Source organism: Arachis hypogaea, chromosome 17 (assembly GCF_003086295.3).
Source record: "Arachis hypogaea cultivar Tifrunner chromosome 17, arahy.Tifrunner.gnm2.J5K5, whole genome shotgun sequence".
NCBI classification, from domain to species: Eukaryota; Viridiplantae; Streptophyta; class Magnoliopsida; order Fabales; family Fabaceae; genus Arachis; species Arachis hypogaea.
Genome location: NC_092052.1, coordinates 82,555,804 through 82,570,988, shown reverse-complemented (window position 1 = coordinate 82,570,988; position 15,185 = coordinate 82,555,804). Strand labels below are relative to the sequence as shown.

Sequence of the window (15,185 nt, the reverse complement as noted above, 5' to 3'; positions counted from 1 at the left end):
TTAGATATATAAAAATTGGGTTGCCTCCCAACAAGCGCTTCTTTAATATCAATAGCTTGATAGTGGGCTCTCATGGAGCCTCACAGATGTTCAGAGCATTGTTGAGACTCTCCAACACCAAACTTAGAGTTTGGATATGGGAGTTCAACACCAAACTTAGAGTTTGGTTGTGGCCTCCCAACACCAAACTTAGAGTTTGACTGTGGGGGCTTTGTTTGACTCTGCTTTGAGAGAAGCTTCTTCTGCTTCCTCTCCATGGATGCAGAGAGAGATCTTGAGTTGTAAATACAAGGTTGTCCTCATTCAATTGAAGGATCAATTCTCCTCTGTCCACATCAATCACAGCTCTTGCTGTGGCTAGGAAAGGTCTTCCTAGGATGATGGATTCATCCTCTTCCTTCCCAGTATCTAAGACTCTAAAATCAGTAGGGATGTAAAGGCCTTCAACCTTTACTAACACGTCCTCTACTTGTCCATAAGCCTGTTTTCTGGAATTATCTGCCATCTCTAATGAGATTTCAGCAGCTTGCACCCCATAGATTCCCAGTTTCTCTATTACAGAGAGGGGCATGAGGTTTATCCCTGAACCAAGGTCACACAGAGCCATAAAGATCATGGTCCAGATCACTTAGTTCATTGATGAACAAGGGAGGTTCATCTTCCCAAGTATCAATGCCAAATAATTTGGCATTTAGCTTCATGATTGCACCAAGGAACTTGGCAGCTTGCTCTTCAGTAACATCGTCATTCTCTTCAGAAGAGGAATACTCATCAGAGCTCATGAATGGCATAAGGAGGTTCAATGGAATCTCTATGGTCTCTAGATGAGCCTCAGAGTCCTTTGGTTCCTCCGAGGGAAGCTCCTTATTGATCACTGGACGTCCCAGGAGGTCTTCCTCCTTGGGATTCATGTCCTCTCCTTCCCTTACAGGTTCGGCCATGCTGCTTATGTCAATGGCCTTGCACTCTCCTTTTGGATTCTCTTCTGTATTGCTTGGGAGAGTACTAGGAGGGATTTCAGTAATCCTTTTACTCAGCTGGCCCACTTGTGCTTCAGAATTTCTAATGGAAGACCTTGTTTCATTCATGAAATTTACAATGGCCTTGGACAGATCAGAGACTAAGTTTGCTAAGCTACATGGATTCTGCTCAGAATTCTCTGTCTGTTGCTGAGTGGATGATGGAAAAGGCTTGCTATTGCTAAACCTATTTCTTCCACCATTATTAAAGCCTTATTGAGGCTTTTGATCCTTCCATGAGAAATTTGGATGATTTCTCCATGATGAGTTATAGGTGTTTCCATAAGGTTCACCTAAGTAATTCACCTCTGCTATTGCAGGGTTCTCAGGATCATAAGCTTCTTCTTCAGAAGATACCTCTTGAGTACTATTGGATGCAGCTTGCATTCCATTCAGACTCTGAGAAATCATATTGACTTGCTGAGTCAATATTTTGTTCTGAGCCAATATGGCATTCAGAGTATCAATCTCAAGAACTCCCTTCTTCATAGGCGTCCCATTATTCACAGGATTCCTTTCAGAAGTATACATGAACTGGTTATTTCCAACCATGTCAATGAGTTCTTGAGCTTCTGCAGGCATTTTCTTTAGGTGAATGGATCCACCTGGAGAGGTATCCAATGACATCTTAGATAACTCAGACAGACCATCATAGAATATATCCAGGATGGTCCATTCTGAAAGCATGTCAGAAGGACACTTTTTGGTCAGTCCTTTGTATCTCTCCCAAGCTTCATAGAGGGATTCATCTTCTTTCTGTCTGAAGGTCTGAACGTCCACTCTAAGCTTGCTCAGCTTTTGAGGAGGAAAGAACTTGGCTAAGAAAGCCGTGACCAGTATATCCCAAGAGTTCAGGCTATCTCTGGGTTGAGAGTCCAACCACACTCTAGCTCTGTCTCTTACAGCAAAAGGGAAAAGCATGAGCATGTAGACTTCAGGATCTACTCTATTAGTCTTAACAGTATCACAGATCTGCAAGAATTCAGTTAAGAACTGAAAAGGATCTTCAGATGGAAGTCCATGAAACTTGCAGTTCTGCTGCATCAGAGAGACTAGCTGAGGTTTCAACTCAAAGTTGTTTGCTCCAATGGCAGGAATGGAGATGCTTCTTCCATGTAAATTGGAATTAGGTGCAGTAAAGTCACCAAGCATTCTCCTTGCATTATTATTATTTTCGGCTGCCATCTCCTCTTCCTGTTCGAAAATTTCTGAAAGGTTCTCTCTGGATTGTTGTAATTTAGCTTCTCTTAATTTCCTCTTCAAAGTCCTTTCAGGTTCTGGATCTGCTTCAACAAGAATGTTCTTGTCCTTGCTCCTGCTCATATGAAAAAGAGAGAACAGAAAAATAATAATAATAGGGGTCCTTTTTACCACAGTATAGAGGTCCCAGTGTGAGTTAGAAGAAAAGAGGAAGAAAAAATTCGAACACAGATGGAAGAGAGGGTTCGAATTTGGTGAGTGAGGAAGAGATGTTAGTAGATGAATAATTTTTTGAAAAAGAGTTAGTGATTTTTGAAAATACTTTTTGAAAAAGGTTAGTAATTTTCGAAAATTAATTTTGAAAAGGGTTAATAGTTTTTCGAAAATTCAAATAAAAAATAAAATAATTAGTTTAATTAAGAAGAAATTTTGAAAAAGAGGGAGATATTTTCGAAAATTAGAGAGAGAGAGAGAGTTAGTTAGGTAGTTTTGAAAAAGATAGAAACAAACAAAAAGTTGGTTAGTTAGTTGAAACAAATTTTGAAAGTCAATTTTGAAAAGATAAGAAGTTAGGAAGTTAGAAAAGATATCTTGAAATCAAATTTTTGAAAAAGATATGATGAGAAGATATTTTTGAAAAGATAGGATAGAAATTAGTTTTTAAAAAAAAATTTGATTTTTAAAATCACAATTAATGACTTGATTCACAAGAAATCACAAGATATGATTCTAAAACTTAAAGTTTGAATCTTTCTTAACAAGCAAGTAACAAACTTTGAAATTTTTGAATCAAAACATTAATTGGTGATGTTATTTTCGAAAATTATGTGATAAAGTTAAGAAAAAGATTTTTGAAAAATATTTTTATAATTTTCGAAAATAACTAAGAAAAATGAAAAAGATTTGATTTTTGAAAAAGATTTTGAAAAAGATAAGATTTTTCAAATTGAAAATTTGATTTGACTCATAAGAAACAACTAGATTTTAAAAATTTTTGAAAAAGTCAAATCCAATTTTCGAATGTATGAGAGAGAAAAAAGGAAAGATATTTTTTTGATTTTTTTTTACTTTTTTTTTATGATGAGAGAGAAAAAAATTAAAAACATCATTTTTCATGTTTTTCTCTTTTATTTTTGAATCAAAACAAGGAATGCATGCAAGAACACTATGAATGTCAAGATGAACACCAAGAACACTATGAAGATCATGATGAACATCAATAACACATTTTTGAAAAATTTTTAATGCAAAGAAAACATGCAAGACACCAAACTTAGAATTCTTTAATGCTTAGACACTAAGAATTCAAGAATGCATATGAAAAACAAGAAAAGACACAAAAAATGCAAATGCAAAGATCAAACAAGAAGACTTACCAAGAACAACTTGAAGATCATGAAGAACACTATGAATGCATGAGAATTTTCGAAAAATGCAAGATGCACATGCAATTGACACCAAACTTATAACATGACTCAAGACTCAAACAAGAACACAAATATTTTTTATTTTTATGCTTTTCTAATTTTTTTGTATTTTTTTGAAAATTATTATGAAAAAGAAAAATAAGGATTCAAAATTTTTAATATGAATTCCAGGAATCTTATGCTCTAAAGCTCCAATCAAAGGGTCAGGCATGGCTTAATAGCCAGCCAAGCTTTAGTATGTAAATCAGACATGACAAGCCTAACATGCCCTACAGTCGTGGCTTTACAGCCAGTCAGGCTTCAACATGCTTCATGAAACATTAGAATTCATTCTTGAAAGTTCTGAAGGAAAATATATTTTAGAAAACATTTTTTTTTTGAAAACATTTTTATTTTATTTTTTTTCGAAAACAAAGGAGAAATTTTTGAAAATTTTTTTTTTTTTGAAAAATTTTTGAAAATAAAACAAAAAGAAAATTACCTAATCTGAGCAACAGGATGAACCGTCAGTTGTCCAAACTCGAACAATCCCCGGCAACGGCGCCAAAAACTTGGTGCGCAGAAATTGTGATTACACTTTGATTATGTAAAATTCATCGCTCTTTCTTTCCCTGGTAATGGCGCCAAAAACATGATGCCAATACCATGGTTCACAACTTCGCACAACTAACCAGCAAGTGCACTGGGTCGTCCAAGTAATACCTTACGTGAGTAAGGGTCGAATCCTACGGAGATTGTTGATATGAAGCAAGCTATGGTCACCTTGTAAATCTCAGTCAGGCGGATATAAAATAGTAATGGGGTTTTCGAAAATAATTAATAAAATAGGGATAGAAATACTTATGTAAATCATTGGTGAGAATTTCAGATAAGCGAATAGAGATGCTTTCGTTCTTCTGAACGTCTGCTTTCCTGCTGCCTTCATCCAATCAGTCTTACTCCTTTCCATGGCTGGCTTTATGTGATACATCACCATTGTCAATGGCTACTTTCGGTCTTCACTCGGGAAAATGATCCAAATGCCCTGTCACGGCACGGCTAATCGTCTGGAGGCATCACCCTTGTCAATGGTTTCATCTTATCCTCTCAGTGAAAATGGTCAACGCACCCTGTCACGGTCATTCAATCATTGAATCCTACTCGAAATACCACAGACAAGGTTTAGACTTTCCGGATTCTCTTGAATGCCGCCATCATTCTAGCTTACACCACGAAGATTCTGATTAAGAGATCTAAGAGATACTCATTCAGTCGAAGGTAGAACGGAAGTGGTTGTCAGGCACGCGTTCATAGGGAATGATGATGATTGTCACGTTCATCACATTCATATTGAAGTGCGAATGAATATCTTAGAAGCGAAATAAGATGAATTGAATAGAAAACAGTAGTTCTTTGCATTAATCTTTGAGGAACAGCAGAGCTCCACACCTTAATCTATGGAGTGTAGAAACTCTACCGTTGAAAATACATAAGTGAAAGGTCCAGGCATGGCCGAATGGCCAGCCCCTCTGATCTAAGAACCAGGCGTCCAAAGATATCTAATACAATAGTAAAAGGTCCTATTTATAACAAACTAGTCACTAGGGTTTACAGAAATAAGTAATTGATGCATAAATCCACTTCCGGGGCCCACTTGGTGTGTGCTTGGGCTGAGCTTGAGTGTTGCACGTGTAGAGGTCCTTCTTGGAGTTGAACGCCAGCATTTATGCCAGTTTGGGCGTTCAACTCTGGTTTTGGACCCTTTTCTGGCGCTGGACGCCAGAATTGGGCAGAGAGCTGGCGTTGAACGCCGGTTTGCGTAATCTATTCTTGGCCAAAGTATGGACTATTATATATTTCTGGAAAGCCCTGGATGTCTACTTTCCAACGCAATTAGAAGCGCGCCATTTTGAGTTCTGTAGCTCCAGAAAATCCACTTTAAGTGCAGGGAGGTCAGAATCCAACAGCATCGGCAGTCCTTCTTCAACTTCTAAATCTGATTTTTGCTCAAGTCCCTCAATTTCAGTCAGAAAATACCTGAAATCACAGAAAAACACACAAACTCATAGTAAAGTCCAGAAATGTGAATTTAACATAATAACTAATGAAAACATCCCTAAAAGTAACTAGATTCTACTAAAAACATACTAAAAACAATGCCAAAAAGCGTATAAATTATCCGCTCATCACGCGCTGTGAAAGGACCTCTTGGTAACCATCTACATCAGCTGCCACTGGTAAGACCTTGAGTGTAAGAACTACAGTTAATTGAACCGGTTAATTGAGTGGTTATGTTGCCCAGTTTGATTCTGAAAAGTTACAGTGAAAATTTGAGGTTTTAAACATCATTTTTGGACTCAGAGGGTCTTTCCGAGTCAGAAAATGTGTTTTCTATGAAAAACCATGAAAAACCACAAACCGGCATTGAACCAGTTGAACCGGTTCAAGTCTACCCGGTGCTGCGCAAGAAAAGTGGAAACAGTCAAAAACCTTAGAAAAACAGTAGAAATGGAAAACCGGGCATTAATTTTGAAGGTTTGGCCCAAAGTTGGGCCAAACGGGTTAAAAACGCTAACGGATTGAACCGGGCCTGGTGCACGAATTGTAAATCACACTTTTCACAACTCGTACCACTAACCAGCAAGTGCACTGGGTCGTCCAAGTAATACCTTACGTGAGTAAGGGTCGAATCCCACGGAGATTGTTGGCTTGAAGCAATCTATGGTTATTTTGTAATTCTTAGTCACGATATCAATTATAATTATCAGTTTGGATTGCGAAAAATAAAAGAGCATGAATTAAATACTTGTTATGTAGTAATAGAGAATATGTTGGAGTTTTGGAGATGCTTTGTCTTCTGAATCTCTGCTTTCTCCCTGTCTTCCTTTTCACACACGCAAGGTTCTTCCTATGGCAAGTTGTGTGTTGGTGGATCACCATTGTCAATGCCTACCATCCGTCCTCTCAGTGAAAATGGTCCAGGTGCGCTGTCACCGCACGGCTAATTGGTGCACGAAATTGTGATCTCCAGGCTCGAACAAATCCTGGTAATGGCTCCAAATCTTGGTGCTCTGATCTTAATTCATGATTGTCACAACTTCGATACAACTAACCAGCAAGTGCACTGGGTCGTCCAAGTAATACCTTACGTGGGTAAGGGTCGAATCCCACGGAGATTGTTGGTATGAAGCAAGCTATGGTCACCTTGTAAATCTCAGTCAGGCAGATATAAAGTGATAATGGTGTTTTCGAATATTATATAATAAAATAGGGATAGAGATACTTATGTAAATCATTGGTAGGAATTTCAGATAAGCGAATGGAGATGCTTTTCGTTCCTCTGAACCTCTGCTTTCCTGCTATCTTCATCCAATCAGTCTTACTCCTTTCCATGGCTGGCTTTATGCAAGGGCATCACCGTTGTCAGTGGCTACATCCCCTCCTCTCAGTGAATAATATGCTCACGCACCCTGTCACGGCACGGCTATTCATCTGTCGGTTCCCGATCATGCTGGAATAGGATTCACCCTCCTTTTTGCGTCTGTCACTAACGCCCAGCACTCGCGAGTTTGAAGCTCGTCACAGTCATTCAATCATTGAATCCTACTCAGAATACCACAGACAAGGTTTAGACCTTCCGGATTCTCTTGAATGCTGCCATCATTCTAGCTTATGCCACGAAGATTCTGGGTAGGAGATCTAAGAGATACTCATTCTAGCTTAATTCATGTAGAACAGAAGTGTTTGTCAGGCACGCGTTCATAGGGGAGAATGGTGATGAGCGTCACACATAATCATCACCTTCATCACGTTCTTGGGTGCGAATGGATATCTTAGAAGCGAAATAAGAAGAATTGAATAGAAAACAGTAGTACTTTGCATTAATCTTTGAAGAACAGCAGAGCTCCACACCGTAATCTATGGAGTGCAGAAACTCTACCGTAAAAAATACATAAGTGAAGGTCCAGGCATGGCTGAGATGGCCAGCCCCCTAAAACGTGATCAAAGGATCATAAGGTAATCCAAAGACCCAAAGATGGTCAAAAAGACTAGTAAAAGGTCCTATTTATAATAAACTAGTCACTAGGGTTTACATGAGTAAGTAATTGATGCATAAATCCACTTCCTGGGCCCACTTGGTGTATGTTTGGGCTGAGCCTGAGTGTTGCATGTGCAGAGGCCATTTGTGGAGTTGAACGCCAGCTTCTGTGCCAGTTTGGGCGTTCAACTCTGGTTTTGGATCCTTTTCTGGCGCTGGACGCCAGATTTGGGTAGAAAGCTGGCGTTGAACGCCAGTTTACGTCATCAATTCTTGGCCAAAGTATGGACTATTATATATTTCTGGAAATCCCTGGATGTCTACTTTCCAACGCAATTAGAAGCGCGCCATTTTGAGTTCTGTAGCTCCAGAAAATCCACTTTAAGTGCAGGGAGGTCAGAATCCAACAGCATCGGCAGTCCTTCTTCAACTTCTAAATCTGATTTTTGCTCAAGTCCCTCAATTTCAGTCAGAAAATACCTGAAATCACAGAAAAACACACAAACTCATAGTAAAGTCCAGAAATGTGAATTTAACATAATAACTAATGAAAACATCCCTAAAAGTAACTAGATTCTACTAAAAACATACTAAAAACAATGCCAAAAAGCGTATAAATTATCCGCTCATCACGCGCTGTGAAAGGACCTCTTGGTAACCATCTACATCAGCTGCCACTGGTAAGACCTTGAGTGTAAGAACTACAGTTAATTGAACCGGTTAATTGAGTGGTTATGTTGCCCAGTTTGATTATGAAAAGTTAGAGTGAAAATTTGAGGTTTTAAACATCATTTTTGGACTCAGAGGGTCTTTCCGAGTCAGAAAATGTGTTTTCTATGAAAAACCATGAAAAACCACAAACCGGCATTGAACCAGTTGAACCGGTTCAAGTCTACCCGGTGCTGCGCAAGAAAAGTGGAAACAGTCAAAAACCTTAGAAAAACAGTAGAAATGGAAAACCGGGCATTAATTTTGAAGGTTTGGCCCAAAGTTGGGCCAAACGGGCTAAAAACGCTAACGGATTGAACCGGGCCTGGTGCACGAATTGTAAATCACACTTTTCACAACTCGTACCACTAACCAGCAAGTGCACTGGGTCGTCCAAGTAATACCTTACGTGAGTAAGGGTCGAATCCCACGGAGATTGTTGGCTTGAAGCAATCTATGGTTATTTTGTAATTCTTAGTCACGATATCAATTATAATTATCAGTTTGGATTGCGAAAAATAAAAGAGCATGAATTAAATACTTGTTATGTAGTAATAGAGAATATGTTGGAGTTTTGGAGATGCTTTGTCTTCTGAATCTCTGCTTTCTCCCTGTCTTCCTTTTCACACACGCAAGGTTCTTCCTATGGCAAGTTGTGTGTTGGTGGATCACCATTGTCAATGCCTACCATCCGTCCTCTCAGTGAAAATGGTCCAGGTGCGCTGTCACCGCACGGCTAATTGGTGCACGAAATTGTGATCTCCAGGCTCAAACAAATCCTGGTAATGGCTCCAAATCTTGGTGCTCTGATCTTAATTCATGATTGTCACAACTTCGATACAACTAACCAGCAAGTGCACTGGGTCGTCCAAGTAATACCTTACGTGGGTAAGGGTCGAATCCCACGGAGATTGTTGGTATGAAGCAAGCTATGGTCACCTTGTAAATCTCAGTCAGGCAGATATAAAGTGATAATGGTGTTTTCGAATATTATATAATAAAATAGGGATAGAGATACTTATGTAAATCATTGGTAGGAATTTCAGATAAGCGAATGGAGATGCTTTTCGTTCCTCTGAACCTCTGCTTTCCTGCTATCTTCATCCAATCAGTCTTACTCCTTTCCATGGCTGGCTTTATGCAAGGGCATCACCGTTGTCAGTGGCTACATCCCCTCCTCTCAGTGAATAATATGCTCACGCACCCTGTCATGGCACGGCTATTCATCTGTCGGTTCCCGATCATGCTGGAATAGGATTCACCCTCCTTTTTGCGTCTGTCACTAACGCCCAGCACTCGCGAGTTTGAAGCTCGTCACAGTCATTCAATCATTGAATCCTACTCAGAATACCACAGACAAGGTTTAGACCTTCCGGATTCTCTTGAATGCTGCCATCATTCTAGCTTATGCCACGAAGATTCTGGGTAGGAGATCTAAGAGATACTCATTCTAGCTTAATTCATGTAGAACAGAAGTGTTTGTCAGGCACGCGTTCATAGGGGAGAATGGTGATGAGCGTCACACATAATCATCACCTTCATCACGTTCTTGGGTGCGAATGGATATCTTAGAAGCGAAATAAGAAGAATTGAATAGAAAACAGTAGTACTTTGCATTAATCTTTGAAGAACAGCAGAGCTCCACACCGTAATCTATGGAGTGCAGAAACTCTACCGTAAAAAATACATAAGTGAAGGTCCAGGCATGGCTGAGATGGCCAGCCCCCTAAAACGTGATCAAAGGATCATAAGGTAATCCAAAGATCCAAAGATGGTCAAAAAGACTAGTAAAAGGTCCTATTTATAATAAACTAGTCACTAGGGTTTACATGAGTAAGTAATTGATGCATAAATCCACTTCCTGGGCCCACTTGGTGTATGTTTGGGCTGAGCCTGAGTGTTGCACGTGCAGAGGCCATTTGTGGAGTTGAACGCCAGCTTCTGTGCCAGTTTGGGCGTTCAACTCTGGTTTTGGATCCTTTTCTGGCGCTGGACGCCAGATTTGGGTAGAAAGCTGGCGTTGAACGCCAGTTTACGTCATCAATTCTTGGCCAAAGTATGGACTATTATATATTTCTGGAAAGCCCTGGATGTCTACTTTCCAACGCAATTAGAAGCGCGCCATTTTGAGTTCTGTAGCTCCAGAAAATCCACTTTAAGTGCAGGGAGGTCAGAATCCAACAGCATCGGCAGTCCTTCTTCAACTTCTAAATCTGATTTTTGCTCAAGTCCCTCAATTTCAGTCAGAAAATACCTGAAATCACAGAAAAACACACAAACTCATAGTAAAGTCCAGAAATGTGAATTTAACATAATAACTAATGAAAACATCCCTAAAAGTAACTAGATTCTACTAAAAACATACTAAAAACAATGCCAAAAAGCGTATAAATTATCCGCTCATCACGCGCTGTGAAAGGACCTCTTGGTAACCATCTACATCAGCTGCCACTGGTAAGACCTTGAGTGTAAGAACTACAGTTAATTGAACCGGTTAATTGAGTGGTTATGTTGCCCAGTTTGATTCTGAAAAGTTAGAGTGAAAATTTGAGGTTTTAAACATCATTTTTGGACTCAGAGGGTCTTTCCGAGTCAGAAAATGTGTTTTCTATGAAAAACCATGAAAAACCACAAACCGGCATTGAACCAGTTGAACCGGTTCAAGTCTACCCGGTGCTGCGCAAGAAAAGTGGAAACAGTCAAAAACCTTAGAAAAACAGTAGAAATGGAAAACCGGGCATTAATTTTGAAGGTTTGGCCCAAAGTTGGGCCAAACGGGCTAAAAACGCTAACGGATTGAACCGGGCCTGGTGCACGAATTGTAAATCACACTTTTCACAACTCGTACCACTAACCAGCAAGTGCACTGGGTCGTCCAAGTAATACCTTACGTGAGTAAGGGTCGAATCCCACGGAGATTGTTGGCTTGAAGCAATCTATGGTTATTTTGTAATTCTTAGTCACGATATCAATTATAATTATCAGTTTGGATTGCGAAAAATAAAAGAGCATGAATTAAATACTTGTTATGTAGTAATAGAGAATATGTTGGAGTTTTGGAGATGCTTTGTCTTCTGAATCTCTGCTTTCTCCCTGTCTTCCTTTTCACACACGCAAGGTTCTTCCTATGGCAAGTTGTGTGTTGGTGGATCACCATTGTCAATGCCTACCATCCGTCCTCTCAGTGAAAATGGTCCAGGTGCGCTGTCACCGCACGGCTAATTGGTGCACGAAATTGTGATCTCCAGGCTCGAACAAATCCTGGTAATGGCTCCAAATCTTGGTGCTCTGATCTTAATTCATGATTGTCACAACTTCGATACAACTAACCAGCAAGTGCACTGGGTCGTCCAAGTAATACCTTACGTGGGTAAGGGTCGAATCCCACGGAGATTGTTGGTATGAAGCAAGCTATGGTTACCTTGTAAATCTCAGTCAGGCAGATATAAAGTGATAATGGTGTTTTCGAATATTATATAATAAAATAGGGATAGAGATACTTATGTAAATCATTGATAGGAATTTCAGATAAGCGAATGGAGATGCTTTTCGTTCCTCTGAACCTCTGCTTTCCTGCTATCTTCATCCAATCAGTCTTACTCCTTTCCATGGCTGGCTTTATGCAAGGGCATCACCGTTGTCAGTGGCTACATCCCCTCCTCTCAGTGAATAATATGCTCACGCACCCTGTCACGGCACGGCTATTCATCTGTCGGTTCCCGATCATGCTGGAATAGGATTCACCCTCCTTTTTGCGTCTGTCACTAACGCCCAGCACTCGCGAGTTTGAAGCTCGTCACAGTCATTCAATCATTGAATCCTACTCAGAATACCACAGACAAGGTTTAGACCTTCCGGATTCTCTTGAATGCTGCCATCATTCTAGCTTATGCCACGAAGATTCTGGGTAGGAGATCTAAGAGATACTCATTCTAGCTTAATTAATGTAGAACAGAAGTGTTTGTCAGGCACGCGTTCATAGGGGAGAATGGTGATGAGCGTCACACATAATCATCACCTTCATCACGTTCTTGGGTGCGAATGGATATCTTAGAAGCGAAATAAGAAGAATTGAATAGAAAACAGTAGTACTTTGCATTAATCTTTGAAGAACAGCAGAGCTCCACACCGTAATCTATGGAGTGCAGAAACTCTACCGTAAAAAATACATAAGTGAAGGTCCAGGCATGGCTGAGATGGCCAGCCCCCTAAAACGTGATCAAAGGATCATAAGGTAATCCAAAGATCCAAAGATGGTCAAAAAGACTAGTAAAAGGTCCTATTTATAATAAACTAGTCACTAGGGTTTACATGAGTAAGTAATTAATGCATAAATCCACTTCCTGGGCCCACTTGGTGTATGTTTGGGCTGAGCCTGAGTGTTGCACGTGCAGAGGCCATTTGTGGAGTTGAACGCCAGCTTCTGTGCCAGTTTGGGCGTTCAACTCTGGTTTTGGATCCTTTTCTGGCGCTGGACGCCAGATTTGGGTAGAAAGCTGGCGTTGAACGCCAGTTTACGTCATCAATTCTTGGCCAAAGTATAGACTATTATATATTGCTGGAAAGCCCTGAATGTCTACTTTCCAACGCAATTGGAGGCGCGCCATTTCGAGTTCTGTAGCTCCAGAAAATCCACTTTGAGTGCAGGGAGGTCAGAATCCAACAGCATCAGCAGTCCTTTTTCAACCTCTGAATCTGATTTCTGCTCAAGTCCCTCAATTTCAGCCAGAAAATACCTGAAATCACAGAAAAACACACAAACTCATAGTAAAGTCCAGAAATGTGAATTTAACATAAAAACTAATGAAAACATTCCTAAAAGTAGCTAGATCCTTCTAAAAACATACTAAAAACAATGCCAAAAAGCGTATAAATTATCCGCTCATCACAACACCAAACTTAAATTGTTGCTTGTCCCCAAGCAACTGAAAATCAAATAGGATAAAAAGAAGAGAATATACTATAAATTCCAAACTATCAATGAAACATAGTTTCAATCATATGAGCGGGACTTATAGCTTTTTGCCTCTTGGATAGTTTTGGCATCTCACTTTATCCATTTGAAGTTTAGAATGATTGGCATCTATAGGAACTTCAGATTTCGAATAGTGTTATTGACTCTCCTAGTTTAGTATGATGATTCTTGAACACAGCTTTTTTATGAGTCTTGGCCGTGGCCCTAAGCACTTTGTTTTCCAGTATTACCACCGGATACATAAATGCCACAGACACATAACTGGGTGAACCTTTTCAGATTGTGACTCAGCTTTGCTAAAGTCCCCAATTAGAGGTGTCCAGGGTTCTTAAGCACACTCTTTGTTTTTGCTTTGGACCTTGACTTTAACCGCTCAGTCTCAAGTTTTCACTTGACACCTACACGCCACAAGCACATGGTTAGGGACAGCTTGGTTTAGCCGCTTAGACCAGGATTTTATTCCTTTAGGCCCTCCTATCCACTGATGCTCAAAGCCTTGGGATCCTTTTTATTTGCCCTTGCCTTTTGGTTTTAAGGGTTATTGGCTTTTTCTGCTTGCTTTTTCTTTTTCTTTCTATTTTTTTTCGCCTATTTTTTTTTCTCTTTTTTTTTTTCTGCAAGCTTTGCTCTTTGCTGCTTTTTCTTGCTTCAAGAATCATTTTTATGATTTTTCAGATTATCAAATAACATGTCTCCTAGTCATCATTCTTTCAAGAGCCAACATATTTAACATTCGTAAACAACAACTTCAAAAGACATATGCACTGTTCAAGCATACATTCAGAAAACAAGAAGCATTGTCACCACATCAATATAATTAAACTAAGTTCAAGGATAAATTTGAAACTCATGTACTTCTTGTTCTTTTAAATTAAAACATTTTTTCATTTAAGAGAGGTTATGGATTCATAGGACATTTATAACTTTAAGACAAAGTTACTAACTACTAATGATCATGTACTGAAGACACAAACATAGATAAGCACATAACATAGAAAATGAAAAACAGAGAAAGTAAGAACAAGGAATGAGTCCACCTTAGTGATGTCCTTGAGCTCTTCTATGTCTCTTCCTTGTCTTTGCTGCTCCTCCTTCATTGCTTTTAGATCTTCTCTGATTTCATGAAGGATGATGGAGTGCTCTTGATGTTCCACCCTTAGTTGCTTCCAATAATTGTGTGGAAGAAAATGTATCCCCTGAGGTATCTCAGGGATCTCTTGATTTGCAGTCAAATGTTCTACCACTGAGCTATAGACCCTTGATGGAAGCTTTTGTCTTCCCTTTCCTCTTTCTAGAGGCTTCTCTGGCCTTAGGTGCCATCAATGGTTATGGAAAAAACAAAAAAGCTATGCTTTTTACCACACCAAACTTAGAATGTTGCTCGCCCTCGAGCAAAAGAAGAAAGAATAGAAGAATAAGAAGAAGATATGGAGGAGATGGAGGGAGATGTGTATTCGGCCATATGGGTGGGATTGGGTGGGAAAGAGATGTTGAATTTTGAAGGAAAGTGGGTGTTTGGATGTGAGTGGTAAAGAGTTAATAGGGAAGAGTGTTTATGGGGTTGTGTGAAAGAGAGTGGTGAGAAGAAGTGAGTGGAGGTAGGTGGGGATCCTGTGGGGTCCACAGATCCTGAGTGGATCCTGTGGGGTCCACAGATCCTAAGGTGTCAAGGCATTTACATCCCTGCACCATTAGGCATGTAAAAATGCCTTTGTACCCAACTCTGGGCGTTCAGCGCCAGGTTGGTGGCCATTTTGGGCGTTCAACGCCCATTTGTGTGCCATTTCTGGCGTTGAACGCCAGAACCATGCTTGTTCTGGCGTTCAGCGCCCAGAAGC

General features: G+C 39.8%; 1 non-coding gene across 1 annotated transcript; it reads left to right on the top strand.

Moving 5' to 3' along the window:
• The first annotated feature begins 1,700 nt into the window (after positions 1-1,700).
• Positions 1,701-1,808, top strand: LOC112768746 (small nucleolar RNA R71). Its single transcript, XR_003186140.1, has one exon. It is a non-coding gene; the product is annotated as a small nucleolar RNA R71 (small nucleolar RNA).
• Positions 1,809-15,185: the final 13,377 nt, after the last annotated feature.